Genomic DNA, 23,154 nt, shown 5'->3' on the forward strand with positions numbered 1-23,154 from the left:
GCTGCGTGGTGCTTACATCAAGCGCCAGAAATAATATAAAACAACTGTCAATCGTCTCATATCTCGGTTGTAAATATAGCAATTGCAGTTGATCGTAAAAAAATATATATTGTCTTAAAATCACAAGGAAGAAAGGAAGGAATCAACCAAAGGAGATTAGTGTTCATCGTCCAGTCGACACTGAGGTTATTAGAGAAGGAGCACAATTTCTGACCCTTCCATAGATGGGGACGGAAATCTCCCGTGCCCTTTCAAAAGAACCATCCCGGCTTTTGCCTGGAGTAATTTAAGGAATCCACTGGAAAGCTAGATCTGGATGGCAGGGTACGGATCCTGAATCGTCGTCCTGCCGAACGCGACTCCAGTGTGCTAACCATACTGCCATTGCACGTATTTCTTATATGCTGTTGTTCGTTGCGGCTCACGAGCACCACTTGTTTTATAACTCGGCACTGAGCAATGCTTGAAATACACTGGGCTACAGAATTAAATTATTCCCTTTTCTAAATTCCGTAACTGTCTCCTATTCCGACATAAGTTTGAAATTTGGCTCAAAGATGCCTAAAACCTTTCCCTGTATGCTGCAAAGGTGTAGCGCCATGCGACCTCACCCTCGGGTTCGGTGACACTTCAAACAGTAAAGAGTCGACACAAGTTGCACGGGTCAGACGAAGGGATGGTTGTCACGTTCCTCTTATCCGCATTTCAGTCCTTCCTTTGACGCCTCAGTAATGGAGGTCATAACCACGACGCCCAGCGTTGACATCTTACGGGGTTCTTATGGGACATCGAGGAAAACATTCTAGACAAATTGCTGCTCAGGCTCGTCACTATAATGCCTCCAGAGGTGGGTGAAAGGACCCCTTTCGCTGAGGCGTTGATTTCCAAACATATCGTGGTCGGAAATGACAATTCACATAGCGATGAGGAATAAGCAAATGCCGGGATGATTCCCTTGAAAGGGCACGTGCGATATGCGTGTGTGTCGCAGTTCTAACCTTCATCGTAGAGGCGTCAAAACAACGTGTAAAATGTGGGTAAGACGGGCTAGGACGATCTCCCCAGCATGTGACGTGCACTCGGTGTCACCTGGGAGAACTGTGGTGAAGTGTGGTGCCTTCATTAACCAACCTCATATTTCACATGAACTTCTGAGTTGTAGCTTTTTTTTCGCATGTGTCAGCATCTTCGTGTTTGAAGTGTTGTCGAGCGCTAAGGGTGACGCCGCAGGGCGCCAAGCAACTTCGAGGCGAACTTCAGACTTAAGCGTCGCAAAGGGTGGAAATTAAGGAGTTCTGAAAAAGTGATCCTATAAATCTGTTTCACCGTGTAGGTTGAGAGAACATTCTGTTTTCAATCCTGACTCTTATACGGATACTGTCGTTTGTATCACACCAGGCTCAGTTGATTTCGGCTTTTGCCACTATAGTCTTACACACTTGACAAACAGCCGAAATCAGATGACTGCGATGGCTCGAAAATGAAATTGTCTTCCAAGAAATTTTAAACTGAGGCACCAGATATGAAAAAGATACAAACGGCCTTCCCGATTTGTTGAAAATTTCATATCATTGCAACTGTTAAATACGCCAGATCAGCGACAATTTCGAAGTATTTCTTTCTGTACCTTAAACAATGTGTAAAGGTGATATTAAATAATACAGTGCCCTTACAACTGAAGCGTCATCAACAGCGTTTCTGTATTATTTTGAAGATAATCTGAGGCATTTTCTCAATTTTAGCTCTTCACGCTGGTCTGTCTTGTGAAAGTTTCTTCACCTTTACGTAATTACTGAAACCTACATCCTACTGAGCCAACTTATTGTTGTTTTAGATATGATTCATAGATGTTAAAGTATTCTCTACCCTCCTGAGAAATACCTCCAAGGAAGACTTGCTAATACTTAAATTTATGTTTCTATTCTTCTCAGTGTCCAGACGATTTCAGGCGTTTACGATACACTATATTACAACACCGTAACTGAGTTGTCCCCGGTCTTACCGATATTGCGCGTGATTATACTCTTTCCCTGTTTCTCAGCAACGACTTCATGCGTGGCGCCTGAGAGGGAGTGCACGGCATCCTCGGAGACATCTGTAGGCTTACCGGGGTCACGCAAGAGAGTCGCTGTCTGTCAGTCAAAAAGCAAGGTTCAAATCGGTAACAGGAGAATGGAGGCCATTCCAAGCGGAAAATCTGAGTGGGCGTGTGACGGAGCCCCAAGTCATCTTTCATAGTACCTAATGGTGCACGTGTTTTTGGAGTCCTAAGTAAAACAAATTTAATGTTACAAGTCAAGGTGTAATCTCCCACTCACTTATCGACCTTAATGACAGTGAAAAATTAAACAGCGTGTACCTAATGGAAATTTGGGAAAAGCAATCGTCACCGAAGTTAATCTGTCGGTAAAGAGAGAGGAAAGGGTTACATATAAATGAAAGGAAAAATGCAAATGAAACTGGTGGAAATTAATTTTGAAAAGGAGTAAAGTTAATAAAGAAAGTAAATGTGCGGCCGTTACGTTAACAATTAACTAGCGGTAATTAGATATTTGAGATTTGGGGAAAATTACGGTCGCCAGTCCTATGGACAATTACTATAGTAACTGAAATAGAATGGTTATTACACATATAATTAGCACCAGAAGCGTGGCAACTGAAGGTTGACACGTGTAGTGTGAAAACTGAAAGTTTGTCAGGAGTAATAAATTTCGCTACGCTCAGACTTAATTTAGCAAAAGAATTAATAAAACCGGAAAATTGAAAGTTAATTTAGTGACTGAAATTAATAGTGAGCTTTGTTTCTGAAGCACATCGAAATTCAGTAAAATACGGTTAGTCTTGGGCTACCTCAACAATCATTTCAAAAGCTACTTGAATCTACGCAGTTTAGGAATACGAGATTTAACTTTGAACTCGAATTAAATGATTCTGAACAATTAACAATAGTAAAATTTAGTACGTACCAAGCTGAGCTGCAGTCACAGGTAAGCTAAAATACGGTAACAAAACTCGCACTCTTAATTTGTGCTTGTGTAATCTGAATATTGTAGCCAGCTATTTAATCAGTGGAAATTTAACAAAAACACCTATAATTTAAACCTAAGCGCCACCCCTATGTTTTTTGCGGAGTAGAAGAAGATCTAAATCAAACACTCCCATAGTCTTCACGCAACACGTATACACAAACGTACTTGGAAGTAATCTTCGAGCTCTTGGTTATCAGCTCCCAAGCAGCGTCCTAACACTGTTAGCATCCAACGACGCAGTAACGCATGATATCCTCTACGAGTTCGTCAACAGTACCAAAAGGCCGATATAGCTCCCTGCACTGCTGATCTAATGCTTCTGGCACTTAGAACGCCAGGGGAATACCGAAGCACAATTAACCGACTATATTACCACGTGCCACTCAGCTGGATATGGAACGCTCAGCCTATAGATGTGTGCCACTATGTACCTTCCATGTGCATGTGTCTAAATACCGGCGTATCTATGGCTGTAATACCCAAATCTGTTTCTTCAATACTGTTCTTATATTCTGTCTAGATGGTTATTTTTCACAGTTATTCAATTCTCTATCCCGAGCTTTTGAAACAGTTATTAAAGGCCATACAAAAGAACATTTTATTGCTGATTTAGATACATAGTCATTAATATGGATACAACTTGGAATAGCCCAAGTCTGTACAACGGTGTCTTATCATTTCGTATTGTGTTACCAGTAGGATTTCTTATAACACTACGTCTATGTATCCTGTGTTATATTTTCATCTTGTTACTCGTTTCAGTATCCATGGATGTAAAATTTTTTTCATGTCAGAGTCTGTCCTTTGTCAAACCTAGACGGCCGCGGTGGCCGAGCGGTTCTACGCTCTTCAGTCCGGAACCGCGCTACTGCTACGGTCGCAGGTTCGAATCATGCCTTGTGCATGGATGTTTGTGACGTCCTTAGGTTAGTTAGGTTTAAGTAGTTCTAAGTTCTAGGGGACTGGTGACCTCAGATGTTAAGTCTCATAGTGCTCAGAGCCATTTGTCAAACCTATGTAACTTCGTACCAAGGTAAGGATTAAACTATTGTTTACGCTGAATTTTCAAAACAAGCAATAGTATAATATTTCCAGTATTGGGATGGCTGTATGTGCACGTTCTGAAAGCCGAATGTTCCAGCGTATCGACAAGCGCCGGCACGAAGACGAAGATCGCAACAGCAAAGAAGGCTGTGCGACGACGTCGGCCAATAGCCCGCTGACAAGGACCGCACGACGACAGGGTCGCCCTCTGGCCGAAGTGGATGTAAGCGCACCTCCTGCCAGCCTCTGCCGGACAGTATTAGCACGGTACTAGCAGAGAACACTACGAAAGCACTGAGGTGTGATCCGTATCAGTTGCTCACGTGGACCTTGTATATAGCAAAGGACTTTGATTGTTTGCATGTCGCCCATCGCTTGCAACACCGTTGTTAATTCAAAGTTAAGTATTGTCAACCTTCTGTTTTGTAATAAAAACTATTAATCTGATTTGCTTGAATTGGTGTATAGCATTCTGAGAAGGCTGAGGTGTTGGCGGAACTCAACTCCCGGCGCGACATTGAAATCCGCTCGGCCCGTCGCTTCTTCAAAGATGCCGGGCCGACTTTTCTCATGCGGATATTCACCGAATCCTCCTCCTCATTTGACCGCCTCCTCACGGAGGGAGCCCTCATGTACAATCGCCGTCATAAGGTGGACCCCTCCCGTTCCCCAGTCCAATCCTACCGCTGCCAATGCTGTCTCACATACAATGACCTTGTTACCTCTGCCTGCAAGAACCCCCCTACTTGTCTCCACTGCAAAGCTTCACACTTCCTCAAGAATTGCCAGAACCTCACCTCTCCCCCTCCTGCAACACTTGTAACGAACCACATCCTACCTACTCCTCGAAGTGTAAAGCGAAACCTCCTCCAGTCACCCGTGAGCTCACTGTCCCTGTCTGTCCTGTTGATGACCCCATCCACCCCATCAACTCGGTCCGCCCTCCACCTACTGCAGAGGACATCATCCGTTTCATCACCATTGTGCTCCAAAACATCCACCCCTTCCAGCACTCCCACACCCTTTCCCAAATCGCCCTCGCTGCCCGTTCCATCTTCCATCTTACCACCTATGCCACATACTCCCACAACCAGGCCCACTTCACCTTCACCCCCTCACCACCCTCGTCTAATTCTCCCTCCCATGGTACAACAACCCTACCGTATCCTGTACAACAACATTCACTCCCTGCCCACCCACAAACTCCTCTTCCTCCACACCCTCCGTCAACACCGCGTGGATGCCTTCGTCCTAAATGAAACCTTCCTTCAACCCCGTATCTTCATCTCCACGGCTCCTTACACCCTTCACCGCGCAGATAACCCGTACCCTCTGGCGTGTGGCGGAGTTGCTATAGGCCCCTCAAGCACCTCCCTGTCCGGCCCCAACCTCTCCTTAACAAACCTGCCAAGCATCTCACCCTCAGCCTCTTCTTCCCCACCCTTACCATCATCTGTGCCACCATCTATGTCTACCCTCATACCCCCATCCCATACGATTTCCTGGCCCACATTGACTGCACCTTCTCCAGCTACGTGATTGCCACTGACCACAATATCCACAGCCTTGATCCTGCCGACGTACAGTGGTGGCGTCAGTTTCTCACCACCCTCCTGGTTCCCATGCCTGAGCACACCCGACCTGAATTCAACACCACTCCCGATGTGGTCCTTGCCTCTCCCAACCTCCTTGGGCGCATTACCGCAGTTGACCTTGACCTCATTGGCAGTGGCTTTGCTCCTGTTCTCCTCACTATCTCTAATGGTCGCCATCCCCGCAACGCTCCTCGTCCCAACATCCCTCCTAAACTTATCCATGATTACTCCTCTGTCAACTGGGATGCCTACTGGGACTGCATTCACACCCAGGTTGACGGCCACGACCTTACGCTCCAATCTCCTGATGACATCTCTCGCACTGCTGCCTTCCTGCACCAGACCTTGTCTGACGCCGTCACCACCCATATCCCCACGAAAGGCATCCACCCTCACTGCCCCGCCCTGCCCTGCCTCCACAGGCCGTCCTTCTCCTTCGAGAGTCCCGCCGCCTCTACCGCTCTTTTCTCCATACTCGTGACCAGGATACACTTACCCACCACCGGCAATTACAATGACACATCCGCAACATGCTTACTGCGAAGAAACGCAGTGCCTGGCGCCCGACATGTACACAACTCAACACCACGCTCCCCATAAACTCTTCCAAGTATTGGTCTGCTTTCCACCACCTTACTGGGAACCGCTCCACCCCCCAGTACCCTCTCCTCCTTAATTACCGTCCCTTTCCTGACAACCTCTGTAAGGCCAACCACTTTGCCTCTCACCTCTCCAGTGTTTTTTTTTCCATCCGAGATGATCCCCACTTTGATTATTCCCTCTTCCCTGACGTCATGGACCATACAAATACCTCTGTTCCAGCCCTTGCTCCTAGCTTCCAGTATTTGGGCCACCCGTCACCATCTGAACTTAACACTCCCATCACTACACAGGACATCAGCCTCACACTCCACACTAAACGCAACACTGCTCCCAGCCACGACTGCACTACCTACCACCACCTCAAACACTGCCCTCCCTCCTTCCTTTCAGTCCTTGCCACTCTCTACAATGTCATCCTTGCCACTGGCTTCTAACCGGACCTGTGGAAAACCTCCCGTATCCTGATGTTCTCCAAACCAAACAAGCCTCCATCTGATGCCTCTACTTATCGTCCTATCTGTTTTACATCGGTGTTCAGCAAGCTCTTGGAATCCATCCTTTCCCAGCGCATCCATCACCACCTCCGCCAAAACCACCTCCTCCCCAACACCCAGTGTGGCTTTCCACCTTCCTTTTCTGCTGACGACCAACTCCTCCACCTCACTCATCTCCTCTCCCTCCAGCTTAACTCCCGTCGCTCCACCATTTTTGTCTCCCTCGACGTCTAAAAGGCCTACGACCATGTCTGGCATCCCGGTCTCCTGTTTAAACTCCAAACCTACGCCCTTCCTATCAACTACATCCGTCTGATGGTCTCCTTCTTCTCCCACCGCCTCTCCTATGCCCCATAATGCCAATTCCCACACCTTCTACCCCTCTGCAGGTGTGCCCCAGGGCTCTGTCCTCTCCCCTCTTCTCTACCTCCTGTACACGGGAGATATGCCCTAACCCCCCCCCCTCCAGTACACCTCTTGCAATATGCTGATGACACCGCATTCCTCGGCCTCACTCCTACCCTCCAATGGTCCCAACGCCTTCTCCAGAATCACCTTGACCTTTTTGATGCATGGTGTAACCAGTGGCTCCTGAAACTCAATCCTTCCAAGACCCAGGCAATCATCATAGGTCAAACCATTCACTCCTTCCGGCTCCAGGATTTTTCCCTTACTGTCTGCGTCCGCCCTGTCTGCCTTACCCCCACCTTCACCTACCTTGGCCACACCATTGACCGTCACCTCACCTGGATCCCTGACCTCCACTCAATCCAATCCAAAGACCACAACCACCTCTGACTCCTCAAACTCCTCTCTGGCTCGACATGGGAGTTGCACCCCTCTACCATCCTCCACACCTACAAATCTTTAATCCGTCCCATCCTCTGTTATGCCAGTCCTGCCTGGATATCTGCCCCCCACCCAAATTCTATAAGTCCCTCCAGATCCTTGAGCGTCATGCACTCTGCCTCGCCTTCCATATACGCCTCCCGTCCCCCACGTGGATCCTCTATGATCTCATTCCGTTCCCCCATCTGCTCCTATTCCTCGAACATATCCGCATCCACTACACCTCCCGCCGCCTTGATCCCCCTCACCCCTTGGTTGCTCCTCTCCTCTCCCATCCCTGCCCCCTGCCACGTCTTCACTGTTGTGTCCCCCCTACCCTCCATCTCTACATCCTTCATCTCCTTTCCCAAGGTGGCTTCCATCAACTCCCCTTCCTGGCTGATGCCCTCTCTCCCTCCATTTATCCCTCCTATGAACTCTGATCCTCACTCCCCCTCCTTTCCTCTGTCCTTTTCCCGGGTTCCCTCTCTCCCCCCTTCCATCCTCTTTTTTCCCCACCTCCCCGCTCTCTGCCCCCTTCTCTCCCCCGAGTCCTTTTGCATTTCCCTCCTCTGCCTCTTCTCATTCCCTCTTGCGTCTGCCATGCCCCTCTCCCCCTTTATGAGTCCTCTCCCTCCTTGGTCCCCCTTTTCGTTTTTCCTTCCTCCCTCCTTGTTCTTCCCCCTCCTCCAGGTCCCCCCTCATCTTCCTTTGGCTTGGGAGTGTCATCTTTGTGGCGCCATTTTCGTGCAGTGTTTTACAGTGAGTGTTCCGTGTTGTGTTTTTTTGGGAAGTATTGCGAACGGCCATCATACTGTCGCTGGGTGTGCTTTTTATCTCTTGCGAACAGAAACCAGACTGTCGGCATGTTTTTTTAATTGTGTGTGTACTACGTTACTTGTCTGATTCGTGTGTCTTTTATTAACATTGCCAACCCCTTTTGCTTTCTGTTTTACCTTTCCGCATTTTTCCGCCATTTTACACGTTAAGTCACCGTTTTATCGCCTGTTTTTCTTGTTTCTTTTCTTCTTCCGTTTTTTTAAAAAGTCTGTAGGCTGTAGAGCAGCGTCCTAAGCTGCTGCCAGCCCGCACCCTTCGGGGGGAATTGAAAATCAATGAAGAAAAAATAAAAACATGCTATGAGAAAGGAACGAAAATACAAACAAAAGTGGAATACTTGAGGAAGGGTGGACCTGTGCCACGATTTCAGAGTCACTTTCAGTAGCATGTCATCTTCATCGATTCCCTTTGTATGTATATTCTGACGAACCAAAACATTATGACCACCTCCTTTTGTGTCTGGTCCCGGCGGAGGTTCGAGTTCTCCCTCGGGCGTGTGTGTGTGTGTGTGTGTGTGTGTGTGTGTGTGTGTGTGTGGTGTCCTTAGAATAATTTAGGTTCAGTAGTGTGTAAGCTTAAGGGCTGATGACCTTAGCAGTTAAGTCCCATAAGATTTCACACACATTTGAACATTTTGAACCAACTGCTTTTCAGCTAGTTTGTCTGTCTTCGGAAAATAATATACAACTTATTCTGCGTATCAGGGATCCGACAGTTTATTGGCAGGTTTGTGGACATATGTGGCAATAGATGTCTACGGACATGTCATGTAATTCGCATAAATAATGACCGCTGATTTGCGTACGCAGTGATGGCATCCGACAGCGAACCAGATGCGTTGCATAGGATTTACATCAGGTGAATTTGGTCCCCGAGATATCAACATGAGTTCAGTATAATACTCCTCAAACCACGGTTCTGCATATGAGACACGGACAATTATGCTGCTGTAAGATGGCATCGCCGTCGGGAAAGACATCAAGCATGAAGGGATGCAGGTGATTGGCATCTGTAAGCGTGAGTTCGATTACTAACACAGGTGCCATGCAATCGCAGGAGAATGTCTTCCATTCTATAATACTGCTCCCACCAACCTACGGCCGGGGCGCCTTCACACCCCGAGCCGCTTTTCACCTAGTTGACATTGTGGAGACGACCCTTTGTTCAAGTTGCTTATCTCAGTGGATTTCCCCATTTGCAGCCCACATCTTCTCTAGAGCGATCCCCCGTGAGCATCTGTTCCGCTTTACATTAGAGATGGGGGATCCGCTCTTGAACTAATTCATAGAGTTCAATCTTTCAAAGGAGTGAACAATCAGTGATTCAGAAAAAAAGAACGGTAGCTCCAAACGTTTCCCACGGTAGAGAGAGAGAGAGAGAGAGAGAGAGAGAGGGAGAGAGAGAGACAGAGCATATCAGCAGTGCCTCTGCTGGTCACAGCACAGTGCACGCCACACAACACAGCCAGCGCCGGCCTCTGCCCTGCTTCTACCTTGGCTGCCTGCATTGTGCAGTGCCCCATTGGATTTTGTGTTCCACATATGCCGTGCCGTCTCTGTGCGTCGTCTGCCGTGTGCACTGTGCAGTGTCTGGCGCAGCTTAACTTCGCATCGCACTCTCTCGGCGATCGTTTCAGTCGCACGTCCTGCCCTCTGGGCAGTTGATGCGAGCAACAGGACAGAGAGCCACCTAGCGGATAACATAGGAACTACTTGCAAAAACCTGCTCGCAAGGGAACGGACGATTTGTCTCGGAGCGGGTGAGTTCACCGCTCCCCCCCACCCTCGGAACTCGCCCGCTCAACGCTCACCCCACCGTCTCGACTCTAGCCAGAGCGTCGAGCAAAGCAACTCAGGTGTCACTCTGGTCTCTGCGGTCTCAGCTCACGCAGTAATACAGCTCGCGGCTCGACCTGCTCCACTCAGCGCCTCTGCATCGGAGTTCGTCCCCACTGGATATTGTTCTTTGTAGTAATACCGCTATGTATATTACATTATGTTATGTATACATCAATTGTTTTTATTTTATTTTTATTTGTTTAAACTGATTAGATTAGGTTCCTGATGACTCCTCTTACTATAGGATTTTTATTATGGACACTCGAATTTACGCTTTAATTACGAGCGAACCGATAAACGTATCGCAAAATGTGATACACCAATATTTTCCTTGTTTTATTCTGCGTAAGGCTATATGCAGCACTTTCGTTTACAGTCAAATTTATATTTTTTTTCTTATTCTGGTACGGATTTTGCGATTTTAGGCGTCTTCAAAAGGAAACGTTCACTTTAAAAATATATGGCTTGCGATGTATTTGTACGAGGTTAATGAAATTTTAATACATTATAGCCAAATATATTGTTAATGTAAATCTCAAGTTACAACATTTTCCGATCACCCAAAGAACCACGATAGTGCAAAATAAATCAATAATCAAAAACTTTGTCATATCGTGGAAATTTCAATAAACAATACAAAGTTCTTACTCATTATCTGTGTTACTTCAAAATAGGATCAAATAAGATCAAAATACAGGTATAGTACTGGAATAAACCAAGTTTAAAGGGCAATGTGCCTTCCATTTATTTTCTATTGTAAATGAGTGGTGAGTCATGAAAAAGAGCTAATTTATTTCAGGGAGTGAACAGTTCTGATCCAATCTCTGAAAAGAACAGTTTTGCCCATCTCTACTTTACATACGTCTGCTTCTCGTCACGCGCTCGCAATGTCACCAGGTGGCAACCATCGTCGCTGTGGGCAGTGGTCATAATGTTTTGGCTTATCAGTGAATTACAACTCAAAACCATACCACCAATATTTGAAATTGTTCCTGTTGGCATCTGGCTGTGATAACGGCCTCTTTAGTGACATGCCCAAGTATAGAGCCCTGTAATCGGCCAGTAATTTCCTTTTTTTCCGAGACACATCACATCATATTAAATTCGATACCATATTTCGGTACCTGTGTTGTTAAGAAAAACCATGCAACGTTCGTTCGGGCATGCATGCCTGTCCAAAGGAAGACGGTCTTCGGCAACTGCAGCCGTTATGAAATACATAAAATGTAATCGTAATTGCGAATACGAACAACTATCAACGGTATAAGGGAAGGCAACAATCAAAATTTGTGCCGGACTGAGATTTCCCGCTTTATGCCGCCGGTCGCCTTAAGAGGGTACGTTGATGAAAAACACACACTATTTCAAAAATACGCCAAATTCACAGTTTTGGAGATATGGCAATGAAATTTTGTACCACGCTTTACATGAAAGTATCACATTTACATATAAAATCCTTTGATTATATATATTCAACCTTTTTTTGAATGAAAGTTGAAGTTTTATTTTCAAAAAATAATGAAAATGTATGTGAAATCTTATGGACTTAGCTGCTAAGGTCATCAGTCCCTAAGCTTAGACACTACTTAGCCTAAATTATCCTAAGGACAAACACACACACCCATGCCCGAGGGAGGACTCGAAGCTCCACCGGGACCAGCCGAAAAATAATGTATGTTCCTTTTTCTCAGAAAGTAGTCAAGAGATTTCTACAAAAATTGCTCTGTTTCATCTCTTTAGATGTTGTAAGCTTCGCTCACGAGGCTTTTGCAATAGGTCAAACAGGAGAATTTCCATAATTTTTTAATTATAATTCCATAAGCACAAGTTTAAATTCGTACAAAATTCCAAGCACTTTGCCCATATGTTAGCTTGCAATGAGAATTTCTAAATTTTCTCTTGAGAGAACTTTTATTAGTTTTACAGAAATATGTGTACAAAAATTCATAATTCAAGCATTCATAGAATCTGAGGAAAATGTGCATAAAGTTTTAAAAACAAACTTTTCAGGAAACGCAATTTAAAGTTCAATCCAACTGATTTTCTTATGTCACTTCTTCAGAAGGCACCACATTTGTACTCCCGGTCGTCTTTCCCTTCAATGCTTCTCTTCTGGTTTCTTGTTGTCTGTCTTCTTTCCTTTACCAGGTCTTCAACTGACTTTTCAGCTGCAGAGACGCGCTGTAAATCTATTTTTCTCAGGATGTCTTGAGTAAATTTCCTGTCTTGATGCCCATTCTTTCTAATAACTTCATCCTCCCGACGTTCCCATCATTAAATACAATAACTCCATCATAAGTCGCAATTCTGACAACTGTAGCAGATGCAAATGTGTTTTTAGGACATCATTTCCATATGGGTGAATTTAGAAACTCACTTGTATTTTTGGTTTTACCATGAACACACTTTTTGAGAAGTGCAGGATCGGCCAAGGATGATCTATAAAACCAAAGAGTATGTATCACGGCCTTCTAGATGTATTCCGCACACGTTTGGTTGAAAGTAATACACAGAATCGTTGATCACTGAGCTGGTATTGAAGTGCTGCTTCAAAACGTGGGCGTGGAAGGGATGCCTCGTCACACTTTTAATTAATTTTCAGGCACTTCGGATGCGATTTCAACACTGAAACTTTGGGAACTTATTGTCCATTAGCTGTACTAACAAATAAAAGATAAATCGAATGTTGACATTTGTCAATTTCATTAACGTCGCCCCTTAACCGTTTTAGCTATCCGTGCGAGAGTGACAGCCAGACCCAAATTTCCATATGTCGTCCGTCTTTCCTGTACTCTTACACTGTAGTTGCAGTACAGGGCAGGACATTTTGACTGAAAGCCGTTGTCCGGTATCGACGGATAAATATGATACTGCATGCCTATTTTGTTGAGAAGATCGATTCAGTTTTTTTTGTTTTTTTGTTTTTTTTTCTTTATTGAATTTCAATTCCCCCCTAAGGGGGCGGGCTGGCAGCAGCTTAGTATGCCGCTCTTCAACCTACAGACTTTGTGAGAAAGATCAAGAGAATAAATAATAAAAAACAGGCGAGAAAATCGGAGACTTAAAGAAATCGTGGAACTGAAAACAAAGAACAGGGGGGGATGATGCTAGTAAAATACATACGAAGCAGACAGGGAAAACAATAGACAGACAATTAAAAAACACGGCGACAGTCTGGATTCTGTTCGCAAAAGACATAAAAGTCACACCTAGCGACAGCATGGTTTCTGTTCGCAACACGAGAAAGACAAACAACACTGAATAGTCACTGGAACACTGCACTAAAAAGTTGGCAAATGTGACATACCACAGTCGAGAGCAGGTGGGGCGAAACTGGACAGAAGATGGGAAAACAAAAAAGGGGGGAAAGGAGAGTAAAAGCGAAGGGGGGAACCGGGAAAGGAGCTGATGCAGGATGAGGACCCATAAGAGTGGTGGGGGGCAGACGCGACAGGGAGTGGGGTAAGCAGAGGAGGGGAATCCAAAAGGACTTTGGAGGGGGGGAGAAGGAAGGTAGGGAGAGGTTTAGTGGGGAGAAAACAGGACGGAAGGGGGGGGGGGAAGAGGGAGCCCAGGGAAAGGACAGAGGAAAGGAGGGGGAGTGAGGATCAGAGTTGATAGGAAGGATAAATGGAGGGAGAGAGGGCATCGTCCGGGAGGGGGAGTTGATGGAAGCCACCTTGGGAAAGGAGATGTAGGGTGTAGAGATGGAGGGTAGGGGGGACACAACGGTGAAGACGTGGCAGGGGGCGGGGATGGGAGAGGAGAGGAGCAACCAGGGGGTGAGGGGGTTCAAGAAGGCAGGAGGTGTAGAGGATGCGGATATGTTCGAGGAATAGGAGCAGATGGGGGAAAGGAATGAGATCATAGAGGATCCGCATGGGATACGGGAGGCGGATACGGAAGGCGAGGCGGAGTGCATGACGCTCAAGGATCTGAAGGGACTTATAGAATTTGGGGGGGGGGGGGGGCAGATATCCAGGCAGGACTGGCATAACAGAGATCGATTCAGTTGTCCGGAGGACATTTATGCGACTACAGCCATTATGAAATATATGAGATGTATTCGAAGTTACGAATAAGAACAACGATTCCCCTGAAGAGCTGATAGTTATTCGTATTCGCAACTAGGAATGCATTTCGTGTATACAGGGTGGTCCGTTGATAGTGGGCCAAATATCTCGCGAAATAAGCATCAAACGAAAAAAAACTACAAAGAACGATATTCGTCTAGCTTGAAGGAGGAAACCAGATGGCGCTATGGTTCGCCCGCTAGATTGCGCTGCAATAGGTCAAACGGATATGAACTGTTTTTTTTAAAATAAGAACTCCCATTTTTTATACGTATTCGTGTAGTACGTAAAGAAATATGAATGTTTTAGTTGGACCACTTTTTTGCTTTGTGATAGATGGCGCTGTAATAGTCACAAACGTATAAGTACGTGGTATCACGTAACATTCAGCCAGTGCGGACAGTATTTGCTTCGCGATACATTACCTGCGTTCAAATGGACCGTTTACCAACTGCGGAAAAGGTCGATATCGTGTTGATGTATGGCTACTGTGATCAAAATTCCCAACGGGCGTGTGCTATGTATGCTGCTCGGTATCATGGACGACATCATCCAAGTGTCCGGACCGTTCGCCGAATAGTTATGTTATTATAGTAAACAAAGTGTTCAGCCACACGTGAAACGTCAACAAATGACGATGCCCAAGTAGGTGTCTTAGCTGCTGTCGAAGCTAATCCGTAGCAGACAAAGGCGCGAGAATCGGGAATCTCAAAAACGTCGGTGTTGAGAATGCTACATCAACATCGATTGCACCCGTCCCATATTTCTATGCACCAGGAATTGCATGGAGACGGCTTTGAATGTCGTGTAAAGTCTTGCCACTGGGCACAAGCGAAATTACGGGACGATGACAGATTTTTTGCACGCGTTGTATTTAGCGACGAAACCTCATTCACCAACAGCGGTAACGTAAACTGGCATAATATGCACTACTGGGCAACGGAAAAACCACGATGGCTGCGACCAGTGGAACATCATCGACCTTGGCGGGTTAGTGTATGGTGCGGCACTATGGGAGGAAGGATAATTGGCCCCCATTTTTTCGATGGCAATCTAAATGGTGCCGTGTATGCTGATTTCCTATGTAATGTTCTACCGATGTAACTACAAGATGTTTCACTGCATGACAGAATGGCGATGTACTTCCAACATGATCGCGTACGGTTGATGTGGTATTGAACAGCACATTTCATGATAGGTGGATTGGTCGTCGAAGCTCATACCGTGGGCTGCACGTTCACCGGATCTGACGTCCCCGGATTTCTTTCTATGGGGAAAGTTGAAGGATATTTGCTATAGTGATCCACCGACAACGCCTGCCAACATGCGTCAGCGCATTGTCAATGCATGTGCGAATATTATGGAAGGCGAACTACTCGATGATGAGAGGAATGTCGTTACATGTATTGCCAAATGCATTGAGGTTGACGGACATAATTTTGAAGATTTACTGCATTAATGTCGTATTTACAGGTAATCACGCTTTAACAGCATGCGTTCTCAGAAATGATAAGCTCATAAAAGTACATGTATCACACTGGAACAACGGAAATAAAATGTTCAAACGTATCTACGTTCTGTATTTTAATTTAAAAAACCTACCTGTTACCAACTGTTCCTCTAAAATTGTGAGCCAAATGTAGGTGGCTATTACGGCGCCATCAATCACAAAGCGAAAAAAGTGGTCCAACTAACACATTTATATTTCTTTACGTACTACACGAATATGTAATAAAAAATGGGGGTTCTTACTTTAAATAAACGCAGTTGATATCCGTTTGACCTATGGCAGCGCCATTTAGCGGGCCAACCATAGCGCCATCTGGTTTCCCCCTTCACGCTAGACAAGTTTCGTTCTTTGTAGTTTTTTCGTTTGACGCTTATTTCATGAGATATTTGGCCCGGGCCCGGTCACGATCAATGGATTACCCTGTATATTAAATTTTCGCGGTACCTATCGCCATCTTTTTTAAACGTTTACTGCTACAACATGGCGAAATAAAAATCCGGCATAATAAAACATGTCCAATTTCGCAATATAATTGCAGTGCTCTACAGCATTATGTCAGTACATCTGTCACATGTTACTGAAACCTCTTTCGACGTTTGGAAAAACCTTTTTTTTCAGTTTGACAGAACATCACAGTTAGCCGTGGTGCCACGCAAATAATTATTTATTTCTTGGAACAACGAATTGTTGGAAATGGACCGATGAAACAAGAAAAATCGGCCTCTGGGCTTGAACTGAATTCGGTCGTTTACGGGCCTTCTGTGGAATGACGTGAGCACGCACCTGCAGACTGTAACGCGTCGACGCTGTCGCAGATGGAGATGTCGGTGTCTGTGCGGATTATTCATTCCGTCAGTTTTATCGACCCCGCCGCCCTGCAGGATCAGCTGATAATTTCCGTCCTCTGTACGACGTCAGCACAGCGGTGTGACGAATGGCCAGATATTAGGACGGCGCTGGCGTCGAGGGCCGGGCGTCCAAACACGGTTACACAGGCCGCCGCTGGCCGCTCGGCCCGGATTTGCATAATCCATCTACAATGGAGCGCCCGGCTGTCAGCGCCTAACAAGGCGCGCGCGTAGAAACCAATCAGGCCGCGGGCGGACTTTATTGGTCGGCGGCCAGGGTGGTGTGGTGTGGTGTGGTGTGTTTGGACGCGCGCTCCTGATCGCCCTCCGCTGAGATAGCAGTCGAAACGTCGGCGCCACCCACGCCCCTCGATACCGCTAACAGAGCGCAGCGCGTATTCGATCATTTGGACAGCCAGTCAGAACCGGTGTGTTTACAACTCCAGAAATAACGAGAACTAGACTGCGTCATGACCTCGTCACGAAAGACTATCAATCAATGTGCAACGCAAACACCGTTTCACTGTTACTGACTGCTGCTCAGCCAACATTAAAAGCGTGAAAGCGAAATTGAGTGATTATTTAAGTATTATGTTTCTAAAGTTCCCCAGAGGTACAACGCTCTTTACCGCGTCAGTGATGGTATCGGATCAGTTATTGCTCAACCATATTGTTAAAACACCCGCCTGACCATTAACTGCACCACTACCACTATCCGAGGTAGATTCCAGTAACATTTCAACAAAAAAAAAAAATGTATCATCTGTTTGCCAAACTCCTGCGTTTTGTGCTGTAATGAAAAAGTGTATGGAAAAGTATTGCCGGCCGAAGTGGCCGTGCGGTTCTAGGCGCTGCAGTCTGGAACCGCGAGACCGCTACGGATGCAGGTTCGAATCCTGCCTCGGGCATGGATGTCTGTTATGTCCTTAGGTTAGTTAGGTTTAACTCGTTCTAAGTTCTAGGGGACTAATGACCTCAGAAGTTGAGTCCCATAGTGCTCAAAGCCATTTGAACCATTTTTGGAAAGGTATTCTGAGGGAGAAATTATCATGCCTTATAAGAATAAGTAACGAAGCAATATTCCTATTGGGTTACTACTGATGTAGAAGCACTTGTGCAGCACACTTGTTTTACGTAATCCGACAAAAATGTCAACGGTGACTCTCTCACCGACTCTTTAAGAGCACAGGAAATTGCTAAATAATAAAATGGGACAGAGTACACGTATAATATATCAACTAACTTCTCCTCTGCGCAGCACAGAGTATTATCTAAGACATCCGCTGAGCGTGTCAATAGACGTGTGTGCTGACGAGGAGGCAACGAAAAGGAAATGGACATCGGAAGCAGAATCAAAGTTATGTACATGAGGATCATGAGCGAAAATCCACCGTAAATGAGAATAGGTGTACAAGCGCAAACAATTCAGAATTTGCTGCTCTGATACAGACACGTTGAGAGGATGAATAAAAGTAGATCGACAAAAGATTAGGGGGAAAGCATTAGAGAGTCTGCTATAATGGTACTCAAAACGATGATCTCAGATCCGTTCAACGGCAGGAATTTTCAGGACAGGATGAGAGTTGGAGAGCGAACACAACGTGAAACGTATACTTAAGTTTCCTGAAATAGTCGTCCCACGCCTTTCCTACCCCGACCCCCTCCCCTCCCCCTCTCATCACAGACAGTACACGATACTGGAAACACGATGCCGTGTACGACCTCTACAGAATAATGAATGTAAATTCCCCAGAAAGCCGAGCAGTAGCAGTAGCTATAACACATACATGTTAACTAAGATTAATTGACATATACACTATCGCTCAAGAGTATCTTGTGGAGGTAATTAATTCGTAAGACAATTTTTTAAGAAAATTTTTAAATGAAAGACCTTAATTACGAAATATTTATACTGTGTGCTTTCCTTTCTTACAGATAATGTACTATTCCAATTTCAGCATCAATAATAAAAAGCAGATGACCAAATTACATAGGCTCTAAAATATTTTGTTACATCCAAAAACACGAAAAATAATAACGAAGTCTTGACCCATCATGTTGTTGGCTTACTACTTGATTGCATAGCCCTTTGCATGTATTACTGCAGAACACCTGGATGGCGTAGAATACACGAGTTCGGCTAATAGTGCTTGAGGTATCTTCTTCAATTTCTTACACAGTTATATGCAGAAAGCCACAGTATTGGTGCAGTTTTGTTGGTGAACACGTCTATCCAACTTGCCTCAGATCTTCTATAGGGCTACAGTTTGAACTTTGGCTTGGCAGATCGAATATCTTTGCTTTAAGCTACTTCGGAACTTTTTTCACATGGCAAGAACTGTACTTCGGGTTGTTGTCAATTTGTAATTACCCGTTAAGTGGCATTTTTCGTTTTCCGTGAAGTATCACATGGTCTGTTAATATTTCACCATACTTAAGACTACCCATTACCCATTTCTACGAGAAGACGTACACTACGTCGTGACAAAGAGCCCAACATCATGTTCCTCCTCCGTGCGTCTTGGTGGATACTTGATGCTTTCTGCCATTCTTCATATGTTTTGACCGTCAAAGGTACTGTAGCCCTCTTGAGGAGAAGAGATTAAACTTGTTTACATCACTCCATAGAATTTCTCAGCAGTTCTAACTGGTCCATGACGCATACTACTTAGCAAACTGTAGTCTGGCCTTCCTATTTCTTGCACTTCTCATATGTTTTCTAGAAGGTTGCCCGTTATTCATATCTATAGCTGCAACGCGACATTTAACTATCGAAACATGGATTTTCACCCCATGTTTTACCTATAGTTAATCACGTATTCCCCAGGATGATTTTCTGAGCTCAACCATCGATTGCATTCAAATGATCCTCTATTCTTTATGGGTGATTTCTTTCTGGGCTGACCACTTCTAATTTTAGCATCAATAATAAAAAGAAGATGACCAAATTACATAGGCTTTATAGTCCCAATTTTCTTCAAAAGCCGGTCCCAGGCACAAGCTGTTGTGAGATGCCGAACACCTTTGTAACGAAGGATTAGTTTGGCCTTGAATAACACAGTTTTCTGAGTTCTAGTGAATATTCTTTAGCTTTATGCGTTGCTGTAAGTAAAGCAAATTACTGAAATTAGATTTCCTTTATGTGATTACGATTGTTGTAGTCTTCCCATTCTACAAAATGCTTACCCATACTCAGCCAGTAGTACTTGTTACCACAGCGATGTCAGTCTTCTTCCTGAACAATAGGTTTGTTTTGACTCTGCATATGGATAAAAACGCCTACCAACCTACTAGTTCAAGTACAAAATATTTTCAGGCGATACTGTGACAACTAATGCTACATACATCAATAAACTGTATATGAGGAAAACTACGTTCCCATTAATACACAAGCTGCCTAACACCTACCACACGATTGTCTCATAACATGGTCTTCTGTCCATTGGTTTTATTTAAAACCCAATTATTTAATTGTATTCAACTCTGTTATTAATACTTAGGTATTTTAACTATCTTTCTTGTTATTTAGGTTGCAGGTGACCATTTGTATTTTAATTATTCAACTACATTTTAACGCCCCAAGGTAATATTGTACACTTCTCTGTACTACAGCTGAAGTGAATTGTACTCAAATATTATTATTATATTATGGATCAACTCCGTTAATCGTACTAACTTGACTCCAGTTGAAATATCTGAGTGTCACGTAACAATGAAGGGTGAAAATCATTGTCTCAGATCTCAAATAGTCATCCCCTGCCCCTCAGAAGAAAAACCAAAGTGAAACACACACACACACACACACACACACACACACACACACACACACTATATATATACATATGACCTTCAAAGTAGTCACCAGCATTATGTATAACCTGTTGCCAGTTGTGTTGACAGTTCGAGGGGACGCGGTCAATTGCCCGACGAATTTGTAGCAGTTCTGAAGCGAATGCCGTGAAGTGTTTTCTTCAGTTTAGAAATCGACTTGAACTTACTCTTCACGGAATTCGTTTCAGAACTGCTACAAATTCGTCGGGCAATAGACCGCGCCGCTCGAACTGTCAACACAAATGGCAGCGGGTTATACACAGACATAGTGACTACTTTGAAGGTCAGTAAAACTTTGAAACACGTATATATTTTTTACGAGCTGTAAATAAATAGTTGCCACTACTAAAGATCCACTGAAGATGAACAGATAGAGAAAGTGTATGAGGATATTGAAAGGGTAATGCAGTATGTAAAGGGGGACGAAAATCTAATAGTCATGGGCGACTGGAACGCTGTTGTAGGGGAAGGAGTAGAAGAAAAGGTTACAGGAGAATATGGGCTTGGGACAAGGAATGAAAGAGGAGAAAGACTAATTGAGTTCTGTAACAAGTTTCAGCTAGTAATAGCGAATACCCTGTTCAAGAATCACAAGAGGAGGAGGTATACTTGGAAAAGGCCGGGAGATACGGGAAGATTTCAATTAGATTACATCATGCTCAGACAGAGATTCCGAAATCAGATACTGGATTGTAAGGCGTACCCAGGAGAGATATAGACTCAGATCACAATACAGTAGTGATGAAGAGTAGGCTGAAGTTCAAGACATTAGTCAGGAAGAATCAATACGCAAAGAAGTGGGATACGGAAGTACTAAGGAATGACGAGATACGTTTGAAGTCCTCTAACGCTATAGATACAGCAATAAGGAATAGCGCAGTAGGCAGTACAGTTGAAGAGGAATGGACATCTCTAAAAAGGGCCATCACAGAAGTTGGGAAGAAAAACATAGGTACAAAGAAGGTAGCTGCGAAGAAACCATGGGTAACAGAAGAAATACTTCAGTTGATTGATGAAAGGAGGAAGTATAAACATGTTCCGGGAAAATCAGAAATACAGAAATACAAGTCGCTGAGGAATGAAATAAATAGGAAGTGCAGGGAAGCTAAGACGAAATGGCTGCAGGAAAAATGTGAAGACATCGAAAAAGATATGATTGTCGGAAGGACAGACTCAGCATACAGGAAAGTCAAAACAACCTTTGGTGACATTAAAAGCAACGGTGGTAACATTAAGACTGCAACGGGAATTCCACTGTTAAATGCAGAGGAGAGAGCAGATAGGTGGAAAGAATACATTGAAAGCCTCTATGAGGGTGAAGATTTGTCTGATGTGATAGGAGAAGAAACAGGAGTCGATTTAGAAGAGATAGGGGATCAAGTATTAGAATCGGAATTTAAAAGAGCTTTGGAGGACTTACGGTCAAATAAGGCAGAAGGGATAGATAACATTCCATCAGAATTTCTAAAATCATTGGGGGAAGTGGCAACAAAACGACTATTCACGTTGGTGTGTAGAATATATGAGTCTGGCGATATACCATCTGACTTTCGGAAAAGCATCATCCACACAATTCCGAAGACAGCAAGAGCTGACAAGTGCGAGAATTATCGCACAATCAGCTTAACAGCTCATGCATCGAAGCTGCTTACAAGAATAATATACAGAAGAATGAAAAAGAAAATTGAGAATGCGCTAGGTGACGATCAGTTTGGCTTTAGGAAAAGTAAAGCGACGAGAGAGGCAATTCTGACGTTACCGCTAATAATGGAAGCAAGGCTAAAGAAAAATCAAGACACTTTCATAGGATTTGTCGATCGGGAAAAAGCGTTCGACAATATCAAATGGTGCAAGCTGTTCGAGATTCTGAAAAAAGTAGGGGTCAGCTATAGGGACAGAAGGGTCATATACAATATGTACAACAACCAAGAGGGATTAATAAGAGTGGACGATCAAGAACGAAGTGCTCGTATTAAGAAGGGTGTAAGACAAGGCTGTAGCCTTTCACCCCTACTCTTCAATCTGTACATCGAGGAAGCAATGATGGAAATAAAAGAAAGGTTCAGGAGTGGAATTAATATACAAGGTGAAAGGATATCAATGATACGATTCGCTTATGACATTGCTATCCTGAGTGAAAGTGAAGAAGAATTAAATGATCTGCTGATCGGAATGAACAGTCTAATGAGTACACAGTATGGTTTGAGAGTAATTCGGAGAAAGACGAAGGTTATGAGAAGTAGTAGAAATGAGAACAGCGAGAAACTTAACATCAGGATTGATGGTCACGAAGTCAATGAAGTTAAGGAATTCTGCTACCTAGGCAGTAAAATAACCAATGACGGACGGAGCAAGGAGGACATCAAAAGCAGACTCGCAATGGAAAAAAAGGCATTTCTGGCCAAGAGAAGTCTACTAATATCAAATACCGGCCTTAATTTGAGGAAGAAATTTCTGAGGATGTACGTCTGGAGTACAGCATTGTGTGGTAGTGAAACATGGACTGTGGGAAAACCGGAACAGATGAGAATCGAAGCATTTGGGATGTGGTGCTATAGACGAATGTTGAAAATTAGGTGGACTGATAAGGTAAGGAATGAGGAGGTTCTACGCAGAATCGG

Source organism: Schistocerca cancellata, chromosome 5 (assembly GCF_023864275.1).
Source record: "Schistocerca cancellata isolate TAMUIC-IGC-003103 chromosome 5, iqSchCanc2.1, whole genome shotgun sequence".
In the NCBI taxonomy this organism is placed as follows: domain Eukaryota; kingdom Metazoa; phylum Arthropoda; class Insecta; order Orthoptera; family Acrididae; genus Schistocerca; species Schistocerca cancellata.